Source organism: Castor canadensis, chromosome 10 (genome assembly GCF_047511655.1).
Source record: "Castor canadensis chromosome 10, mCasCan1.hap1v2, whole genome shotgun sequence".
Lineage (NCBI taxonomy): Eukaryota > Metazoa > Chordata > Mammalia > Rodentia > Castoridae > Castor > Castor canadensis.
This window is the reverse complement of record NC_133395.1, coordinates 57,979,056-57,990,947: the sequence shown is the minus strand read 5'-3', so window position 1 is coordinate 57,990,947 and position 11,892 is coordinate 57,979,056.

Here is an 11,892-nt window from a genome sequence, read left to right as displayed (position 1 = left end):
TTCCACTGGCTTCTTGCCATCATTATCACAGGACCACACACCAAGTCTGCCCCACTAGTCCTATGCTTTTAAGAACCACTGACTTTTTTGAGAAGTGGGCACCTCTGCCCTATAAGGTGACACCTGCTGAGGCTGGCTGTGGTATGTGGCCAGAAGGTGCCTCTCCCTGATTGTTCCCTGGTTTCCAGTATTTGGGCAGGAGGCAGGGGCAGGGGCAGGTTCTCACCAGAACCTAGTAGCCCAGGCTCTGAGGGGCATTCAGAGAGATTAGACAGAGATGGTTTTCTTTTTGGGATGTCAAGCAGAAGAATTCTTAGCTGAAAGAAGCCACCTTCCTACTGCCTCTGGTAGGCAGCCTTGTTGGGAAAACTATTTATTGACCTTGATTTCTGCTCTTACTGAACAATTTTGCTCTTTTACTTTTCACTTTGGGGCAGTTTAAATTAATTTGTTTTAATTATAAATAGGCTGTATGCTCAGAGTAAACAGCGAAATGAAAATAGAGTAAGTGAAAAATAAAGGTTCCCCCCCCAGGAAAAAATTCCCACAACTTCTAGGTAGCTCGTTTAGTATTTTATATACATGTACAAGCCTATTTTTATTTTCTCTGCTATAGTCAGGCACGTTCATTACAGGCTTATATTCCCAGAACTTGGGAAGTGCAGACAGGAGGATCATAAGTTCAAGGCCAGCCTAGTTTACATAGTGAGACTGTTACAAAACCACAAGACCTCACATGGAATCATGCTATATAAACTCTTCTGCCACGTGCTTTCCTCATTATATTTTCCAACAGTATTATCATATTGCTATGTACTAGCTCTTTTTCTAATCCTTGCATTATGCCCCACAATATGAACATATAGTAAATATTTGGTGAGTGGTTATTTCCAGTGTTTTTAGTCTTGCCAAAATATTTCAGTGAATATCTCTGTACATATATCTTCATGTATTTGTGCAAGTATATGTGTATAATTTTGAAAAATATACCATTGGTCTTAATTAGATTTCTGGACAGGTGGATCATTGAACACAGGGAGTTCCCTGGAGCACCAGGAAGTTCTGTTCTGCTTCCCCTTTCCTTGCCCTGTATACCCCTTCCATCTGGCTATTATCTGTAGCTTTGTAATATCCTTTATAATAAATGGTAAAATTCAAGTGTTTCCCTGTGTTCTCTGAACTGCTCTAGCAAATTAGCCAAACTCCAGAAGGGGTTCATGGGAACCCCAATCTATAGTCAGTTGGTTAAAGTATAGATGACAACTTATTACTTGTGATTGCATGTGAAGGGGGACAGGCTTTTGGCACCCGATGTCATCTCCAGGAAGAGGACGTCAGAACTATTGAATTAGAGGACATCCAGCTGGTGTCCATTGCAGAATTGCTTGGTGTGTAGAGAAAGAGCCCAACACCCCACATCTGATGTAATAAGGTTTTGTTGGCTTTGTGAGAGTAGGAAAAACACTTTGGTTTTTCCTATACCATAACACAGTGGAATTGGGTTCCTGGAAATGAAATTTCTACAATTTCTTATCTCCTTCAGTAGAGTTTCTGGTGCTATATTTTTTGGATGAGAAGACTGCATGCTGTGACTTCACCCACTTGTAACCCCTGCTCTTGTTCTCTGTAGTTCCTCCATTGGCCTCATTCTGTTTATTGCCTTGAGAATCACAATTAGTTGTGGGGGAGTTTCCCCTCCAGACATGAATCCAGACCTTCCTCTACTCAGCCTCCACCTTCCCTTAAGCTAGAGGCTCTGCCGGCTCATTCCTGTGGGTGGTCCTTTCACAGGGGGCTGAGGCCCAGGTTTGGTGCTGAGGCCCTGGAGTTCCACAGTTACCACTCTTCTAAGAAGGGGCCATGACTAGATTGTCTTGCTCTGTTTGGGGTGGGAGGACATGGGAATTTCGTCGAGTTGAATTCCCCTGGGTTAATCTGAGCTTGCAGCAGGAATTTTGTGACAATGCTGGTAGCTGTGTTCTACCGCAACCTCTAACATGCCATGAGTAAAGTACTAGGAAACTGCTAACTGATTAAAATTTAATTTTGGGTGGTAGTTTTATCCCAGCCTTTTCAGCAAGAAGCTCTAACAAGCCTGTGTATGTATATTAATCCTAAATCTGCCTCACTTAGAGCAGTGGATTTGTGGCTGTAGAGACTGGGTTTTATCCAGTTTTATAAATGCCTCATTATCAAAGCATACAGACGCTACACTGTTGAGCAGTGATGTAGTGGACACCGGCCATTTTTCTGTGGCTGAGAAGCATGCAAACGTCCCCCACTGTGCATCTTAGGACTTTTTCTCCCATTCTGGAGCATAAGTGTCTGGACAGATATTTGGTCTCCTAAACCTGACAGCTAGGGCTGGTACACACGACCCAGCTTGGCTAATCAGACTCTCCTGTTCTGAACTTTGAATCTTGATCAGGTGATGCAAAGACAAAGGGACAAGTTCAACTTCAATCTGACAGTGGTGTCCCCAGGGGCAGGCAGTTCTAGCAGGCATAGTGGACCCAGAGGTGGTATCCTTCTGAAATCACTGCATCAATGCTGAAATCATTATAATCAATTCTTCTCCATCTTTCATTGGCTGGAGATTGTAAGTATCCAAGAAGTCTGATTGATACACATAAAAATAAAATCAGAATATCCTCCTTAGTCATTTTCCCCTTCTGATGTGGAAAGATGGTCATGTCACTTGAAGCCTTCAGACATTGTCAACTAATGGCCTCTCTTCAACCTTTCTCACCAAGGGAAATATTGTAGAAGCCTTGGAGACAGGAGCTGTGGGTGGCCAATTCTTAATTATGGTTGGGAATGGTTGACAGGCATGCCCTACATAAATAAACCAGCAGATCACTGCTTCCTCACCCAATACTGCTAGGGAAGAGGAAAATTTGGCAGGTATCAAGTCTTCTTTTGCACATACTGCTTACATCCTGGTAGAAATGCTCATGATGGTGTCTCAATAGTGGACAGAGTAGAAGAAGAAAGGTGGCAGGCAATGTTGTCTGTGGCGTGCATTACAAGCAAACTCAATTCACTAGATGATGGTTTTACGGAAGTGTGATACGTTGTAACACTTGGACAATCATTCACTCGTGTTGTCTGAGTATCTGCTATATGCTAGACACTATTCATTTTAGGTGCTGAGAACTCGGTAACCAATAGGAGAGTTTTAGGGCGCTCTCAACTTTTACAGAGAGTACAAATAAGCATATATTGTGAGATTGCCCTAGTTTCAAAAATGAGCAAAGCCTCAGAATTGCAAATGAAATTGTTGCAGAACTGAAAGCAGAATTGAGGCCTCTTGACTTCCCATTTGTTGTCAAAAGGAACATTTACGAAGGTAAGTTGTGTGGGAGCCAAGGTAACAGAGCTCCTCCCTAGGCTGAGCTTTGGAGAAGCTTTTCTGTGCACGCAACAAAAGGTCATGTACATGTGTACATGCATGCACAATGCAGAACAAAAATAAACTGTATCACAGGTGGACTTTGGTCATCAAATGGTGGCATAAGGGAAAATGTAACCAGTACAATAGGTGTATAGTTCCTTGACCCTACAGGTGAGCTAATTAAGCTTTAAAATAAGAGATGTAATTACCTAGCTCCAGTCAGTAAGTGCTTGGCATATCTGTTACTAATTATGGTAAAACCATGGTATCACAAAGGAACACACACACACACACACACACACACACACACACACTTACCCCCTGCTTTCTCTAATGACTCCCCTGGCAGTTCACTCACAACTGAAGACATGAGAGGTGCTTCCACATGTTCCAGTTCAGGTTGTGGTCAAGCTCCTGCTAAAACTTCATCACTTATTTCAGGACAAAGCTACCTTGTTTCCATTTACTCAGGTGCATTTTTTTTTTTTTTTGCTTTTTCAGGCACATATTTTTAATGGCTACAGGAGTTTCCTTTAGGCAAGAAAAAAATATAAGAAATCATATGCCGTGTTTCCTAAGAGGGCCAGACAGTGCCACGTCTTCTACCTGCACTTCCTCACTTCTGCCACAACCCTGTAAGTGCGAATCTTGGCTCAGCCAGGAAACAGCCAGATCCTGGCCCCTTCCTTGACTAGTTTTGTAGTGTAAGTCTCTTTCGTCATCTATAGAATAAGGATGGTGGCAATAACACTCATTTGACAGGTTGTTCTGAGATTGGAAATAATCCATGTTAAAAGAACTAAGCACAAAGCCTGACCCTATGGTTATTACCTAATAACTGTCAGCTACCACTGTGGTTATCATCTCTGGTTTACCAGGGAGGAAATGGATTTACAAAAATCAAGTAATTTGCCCAGGGAGGTTCAAAACAGGTGAACCATAGTACCGACCTCAGGTAGTTTGGAGTCCACTTAAGGGACACACACTACTTAAAGGGCACACACTTGGGGTACACACACCACTTACTGGATGCTGGGCATAAAAAGCTATTGAAGTAGGGGACAGGACACAGTGACAATTTTTCCAAGTTATCATGTTTTTCTTGTTAATTATTTAAAAATTCTAAAAAAGTTTAAGCCATTACAGTACAAAAAAGGATACAAAGAAAAAATAGATCTTCCTCATGTCATAGTCAAATCAACCTCTATTATTACTTCTCAAGCCTATATGCATAATATATTTGATATATTTTCATATGTTATTGCTTAATTACTTATAATAGATTTAAATGAACTATAAAATCCTTTAAATCCCCTTTAAAAATCTCAGGTAGCATATTATTCAATATAATTTGTATCTTATTTTTGCTTTATTTTTGTTTTCACTTAATATTTCATGGAGATTGATTCCTATCATTACCTCTAGATCTGTTTCATTCTTTGAAAATGGTTGTATGGTATTGCTTTGTAGGGAAATTCCATAATTGATTCATCTAATTCTTTAATGATGAATATTTGGTTGTTTCAGATTTTTGCTACTATAAATCAATGAATAGCCTTGTGTATGTCTTTTGCAAGTATGCTTGCATATATCCATTAAAGGACTTCCAAGAGGGATAATTCACAGGTCAATTGTGTAGCTGAGGGCATGGCTCAAGTGGTAGAGCACCTGCCTAGCAAATGCAAGGCCTTGAGTTTAAATTCCAGTATTACCAAAACAGTTATGTGCATAAAAGTGTAATGGATATTGTCAAATTATCCTCCAGAGAGGTGCTATTAATTTATGCCAGTTCCATAATGTATAAGTGGCTCGGGCCATTTTCCATAGCTGTGTGACATCGAGTAAGCAGTTCTGGGTAGGTAATGTTACTTCTTTTGTTTTCTTTGTAAAGTTTACTAATAAAATTGAGTGCTATGCTTGTGAATGCAAGGCCACAGATTTGTCCACTGGTCAGTTACATTCGCCTCTTCCTTAACTGAAGGTATTTCTTCCCATGGTTTGGGAATCACAACAGAGGCTGAAGGAGAAAATGGACAGATGGGCAGTGGACTGGTAACTCCTTCAAGGACTGTTATGGTATCCTTGGAGGCTAGCACAATGTCACAAAACCTGAAATGATTTGGGAGATTCATACACCATCTATTCCGTGAAATACGGTCTGTATTTCATTCATTCAGAGAACACATTGACTTGTGCTAGATACACAAGTTCCCACTCCAAGCTGTGATGCAGGTTCATGCTTAATGATTTAAATTCTCACTGAATTGCCTGTGCTATTTTCCTTTGATTTAGATGAAAAGTTAAATTACTATTTTAAGTACATGAACATGCAGGTTTCATAGATCCCACTGACTTATTCTTCAGAGATGTTATTTTTAATCTGTCACATCCAATTTAAAGAAAAATCTAGACCTTTTCAATAATTTCATCACAGAGTTACTCAGGAGGTATGCAGATGCTCAGGAATGCTATTGGCTTTTCTAAATGTCAGCACATTAAATCTAGGATCCCAGCTTCTAGAAACTCTGGAAACCTGTCACATCTAATATACTTTAAAAGGATGTCATAAAGAGCTATTGGCAGTGATGTGTATGGATTAGTAAACCATCTGCAGAAAGCCCAGGTGTTTGGAGGGAGCTGTTTTCACTGAGACCACAGCAGCTTTTTAATCACGCAATATTGCCAAGCCATTGTGTATGCCGTGAAATTTCTGGGCCATTCTGGTCTTCCAGGCTTTATTGGGTGAAACTGCTTAGTAATCAAAGGTAGCCTGAAGTTTATTAAATATCACAATGAATCTGAGGCAAGATTAGGAATTAGGTGAGAGAAGAGAAAAAGGAGTCTTGGTTCATGGCAGAAAGGAGTATTTGATCCCCATATCAACTGAACACAAAAGCCTGGGACCTGAGTGACAGTTCCTCTACTACAGCAGACATGCACACCCTTTATATCCGGGAACAGAAATCAGGAAAGATCAAATCTGTGGGAAGAAAGGAAGTGATTCAGGGCAGCTGGCAATCCTCAGCAATAAACAAATTGATTCCCAGGAATTCCTCTAAGCACCATATTGGGTGTGTGGTTTAAGCTGCCCTTTGACTCCAGAGCCCTTTGTCCAAGTGTGACAAATACCAGCAAAGGGTGACATGTGCTGCAGCCTCCACCTTTGGGTCAGGCCTCGGGGACTAGTGTGAATTCTTTCTGATAGATAGGCGGAATGTTCTATTGTCCGTCCTTCAAAGCATGGGGGGAAGGGGTTAACTAGTGGATCCTCACACTTCTACTACTAGGAGAGAAGTCTGTTTTGTCATTATTATTCCCCATTTACAGCTGAGAAACTAGCTCACAGATGGTCAGCTACAGAATTTCTATATAGGAGGACCTTAGGGGCAGTAATCTGGTTAGAAGTGCAGTTAGGTGGACAGTGGCAGGAATGTCTTGAAGCTGTGTTTGCACAACATTTTTTATAAAATTAAGAAAACCTCAATATGCCCAGCCTCTCCCCCCACTGTAGATTTCTTGGCACATCATTGCCATCAGGATGTGACTTTGCAGTGGTGGTGGGGATGGGTAGATTTCATGTATCAGAGGCAGCATTGGGTGAGGGCTCAGGTTGCCTAGTCCCTCAATCTTTATCAGAACTCCTTATTTGACAATTTATGACCTGTGTCCCTCACAGACTCATGGGACTTTGGGGTTGAAAATGACCTTGGAGATTGTCCATTCCAACTCCCCATTAAAGGGGAGGCAAGGAACCTTCAGTAAATAGAAAAAATTATCATGGCAGTTGCTTGGTAACCCAGAATGATGATTTTCATATGTAAAAAGTGTACTCAATGAATTTGAGAATGTGTGTGTGTAGAGGGGGGTTTATTATCTGCTTTATCATTTTGATGATATGTAGGATACATGGTTAAAATAAATTTCTTCATTTTAACACAGCAAATTATGATCCTCTAGTTAAAGTCATAAACAGAATTTGGCAGCTAAAGGAAAAAAGCCTAGGAGGAAGAAAATACGACTGGTTTGACTAAGAGATTTTTCTTCCTTTGCTCTGAAGAAGCAAAAACACATTTCTTTCAGATTAATTGCAGGCAATGCCATGACCTTAATGGATTCCATCTACAGCTAACCACAAGTGATTTTCATGACAGGCTCTGGCTGCTCTGGTGCCCATGTTTCTGTGACGAGCTCACGGAAAGACAAGGTTTGGCTGGATCTGTCTTTTCCTCCCAGTGGTCACAAGACAGAGCTTGGTGGCTTTTCCCATGATCCATATTTCCTCCTGTTTCCTCATCCCTCCTAAGATGCTCATACCTGGGCCACTCGTGGGAGTCATCCAGTGAGAGGCTATTTGGCGTTGTGGCCTCTGTGTTTGGTTAGGTCCAACATTTCTGCTCTCTCCTTCAAGAGTCAGATAGAAGGTGTCATGGCACAGTTGTAATTAAGCTGTCCTTTCTCAGTTCCTGGGTTATCCTTTTCCTTTCCTGCTAAAACCCACAGTCTAGTCATTGCCCAACAGAGCTTTGTGGCATACTTGGCTTTCTCAGTGACAACTTAATGAACAGGAACTTTAGCTTCTCTTCTTGTTTTCCCCATTCATTCCTTTAACTTTGACTTCACCTCATGTGAACTGGCTCTATAAATGGTATGGTTTGCTCTCTCCAACCTTGGCCTGCTGACACCTGGATACAATTGGCTCACCTGACAGTTATTTCCATAGCGGAACTTGTCTAAATCAAATTGTGACCTCCTCTTGTGTTTCATTGGCTGTTTGTTTTTTTAAGTCTGAAATGTGCCCCCTCTTCACCATCCACCTCTCTCCTGTGTGCTTTGTTTATTTTACAAGAGTAGGTGCCAATATAAAAGGAAGAAAATGACTGATTAGGAGGAGGAGGAGAGAGGTTGAGGAGGCCAGGAGGAGAGGGTCCAGGCTACTTGGAAAAGTTCTGGCTGAATAGAGCCTTGCTAGCCAAAGACGCAGGATGGACATCTGCAGAGCTGGTGTAATGCTACCTCACATCCGTCATTTGTGATACTGTCCCTCCTTCTCCAGTGTCTACCTATTCAGTAGTAGTCTTTTCCCCTACGATTCTTTTTTTTTTTTTCCTTCAGAAAGCTCTTCATTTTATTGTTACTGCAAGTGTTTGAATTGGTCTTTTTCCTGGTAAAATATGCAAAACATGAAATCTAACCACTTTACAGCGTGCAGTTCAGCAGCACTAAGTACACTTACAGCGTTGTGTAACCACCTCTATTGTCTACTCTAAACGGAAACTGTACTTATTTAAAAATCTCTCTTCATCTCCTGGCAACTTCTATTTTACTTCTTTCTCTATGAAGTTGCCTATTCTAGGTACTGAAATATAGTTTTGAAAGTCTGGCTTTTTTAAACTGAAAATAATCAGCTAGATGCCTCAGTGTACTCTTATTGGATTGCTGCGTAAGCCTTTGGAGGACTAAATTGCTCCTTAAATAATCCAGGAAACAGCCATGATTCACCTGAATTACTCATACAACAACTTCCAGCCAACAGCTTGCCTTTTCTTCATATTGTGGATTTCAGAAGGCTCTTTTCCCTTTCCCTTCATTGATGATATTTTTCCAAAAGTTTACTAAAAATTGGTCTGTCATTAAAAAAGGTGTCAATTACCCTAGTGATGACTCATAAGAGATGATTCTAGTTTATTGATTTTAACAAATTACATTTACTTTAAAGATACACATAACATAAACTGTACCATTTTTAGTCAGTTTGAAGGGTGTGGTTCTGTGGCATTAGGTACATTCATTGCTCTGAAGTCATCACCAACATCCATCTCCAGAACATTTCCATCTCCAGTGGCACCTCTGGATCCCATTAAACACTAAGTACTGATATTCCCCTCCCCCATCCGTGGTAACTTCTATTTTCTCTATGATTTCAACTCTTCTAGGTACCTCAAATGTGTATACATCCAACTCCATAGCAGCAGTGGGATTCCACATCAGGAGGGAAGGAACTTGGAAAATTTTTGGACTGGATTTCAGGCATCTATTTTGGCATGGCTGAATTTGCACATAGAGTTTAAAACTCCCAGTGGTTCCTAGTTATGGATCAGCCTTTTGTGACTTCTTTAGACTGACTTTAATAAATGTTGCCCATATTGGGTTAGTTTATTCTTAAGGAATAAATCATGAGGTTATGTTTCTTATAGCCAGGGTGTGCTGAATTCTTATAGGAGTCTGGTCCCAGTAGAGGATATTCAATATATATGTCTCAATATTATAGTTAGAGAATTTGTCCTTATCTTTTTCTTTCTCAGAGAGTTAAAGTAAAAGGAAGGAAAGAAGGGGTCTGAATTGTTTTATCTCAGTCCAGAACTGATCAAGATAAATGTGCAGACTTATTTAAATAGAAACAGAAGAGCAAGAGCACACAATGATTAGCATAGAACACTCATGTACCATCTTCCCTCCTGAAATTTTTTTTTTCCTGACTACTACATGTAACATTTGTGTTTTCTGAAATTCTGAAGCTTTCTCTAAATTAGTCGTCTCACAGAAACTATACATTACTTGGAAAATCTTGTCATGTTCCACTTCCTAATAAGATAATGAACTCATTGAGGACAAGAATCTTCCCCTGGACCTGCCCTTTGGCAAACGTTTATCAAACACCAGACTTGACAATGACTACAACAGGTGGTCAGTCATGATTTAGTGGAATTTTTACAAGAAGAGAAACTATCTGGTTTTGGCTCTCGGAGCTCCCTCCAACTCAACTTTTCATTCTTTATCTTTACCTCCCTCTCCTTTCTCCTCAACACCCATGGAAATTCTCTTTTCCCTCCATTAGATGCAGTTGTGTGAGAATGGAAAGAACACTAAATTTGGAACTAGAAAATGTAGGTTTGAGTTCTGGAACTTTGTGACCTAGTAAGGCCTTTGTGTTGTCATCTGTAGAACTGAGCATAGCTTTCCAAAGGGTAGCTGTGAGCATCAAATGTGGAATAGGATGTCTAAGTGAGTTATCATATGTGATGATACATAGAGTGGGTTTAAAACCTGGCTCAGCATTACTACCTTGGCTGAGCCACTGAAATACTCTGTCTCATCCTGATCTGTTCAATGAGGATGCTAACAATGCCTAACTCACAGGCTGGCTCAACGGCTAAGTGTCTAGACACATAGTAAGCCCCAGGTGAAATAATAAGGATGATTATGTAATTATAGACCATTATTATTGAGTACAGATAAATTCCACTTTCATCCCCACTATTATCTTTTATTCTTACTGTTTTTTTTCCTTGCCTACAATGTGTTTCTACTTAGATATTATAGTATCCCTTAAATTTCTGTCTATAATGGAAGGCATCCTGGAATCCAAGTTTTCCCCCAAACCTTTAGTGTTCTTTGACAGCTCCAGGTGTCAGCTCTCCAGGTTTATGTTCTCACAGACATTCTTGACTCTGTTCCCTCCACCATTCTCCACGTCCAAGTCATCAACAGGATGTGCCCTGTCATATTTAGGTTTAGCCAAAAGACAACATCCATTGCTGTATGAGAATTACTGGCCAAGTCAGTAAGGGACACATTAGATTCAATTTGAAACCAGTGACCACCAGTCTAAGTTGGAAATCCTAATTATTGTTGTTGCTTTAGGTTTCAAAGCACCAGTGATGAATTGAGAATCTTAGTGTTTCCTGCTGTGAAACTTTGTCTTAATTTTTAGGACATCTGAACATATATGTTTCCTTCTTAGGACCAATTGTGGAATGTGGGACAGGAGGTTAAAGTACTGTTTTACATTTTTTTGTTTAGCATTGGTGTCCCCTCTGGGCTATAAGCTCATGGAAGTATGTATTGTATTGCTCACGATATCATTCCCAGGATCAAGGAAATTTGTGTCAGTCGACTGAATATATGACAATACGATTTTTCCAAGAGGTTCTCAACATCCAGTAAGAATTCCAAATTCCTAAATCTTCAACTCCATTTTTTTTGTCTGGTACTGGGGATTAAACTCAGGGCCTCATACTTCCCTATCAAAGGTCTGAGAATAGGGTCTCACTATCTTTGCCTGGGCTGGTGGGAGGTCCTCCTGCCTCTACCCCCCAAGTAACTGGGATTATAGGCATGTACCACTATACCTGGCTCTCTTCAACTCCGTTTTAATAATTATTTTTCTTTTTTAGTCATGTAAATTAATTGTACAAAGGGGTTTCATTGTGATATTTCCATACAGGCATATAATGTACTTTTAATTCCATTTTAAAAGATGAAAGTTCAGGTCAATTAAACTTATATCAGAGCAGTTAAGGGTGGGCATGGGCTTTGAGTTAAGTTCTGAATTTCCACTTATTAGTCAGGTAGTCCAAGTAAACTCTAAAATTTTAAACCTCAATTTGAAGGGGTGGGGAGCATGGTTCAAGTGGTAAAGCACCTACCTAGCAAGTAAGAGGTCCTGAGTTTAAACCCCAGTACCACCAAAAATAAATAAAACAAAACAAAACAAAAAA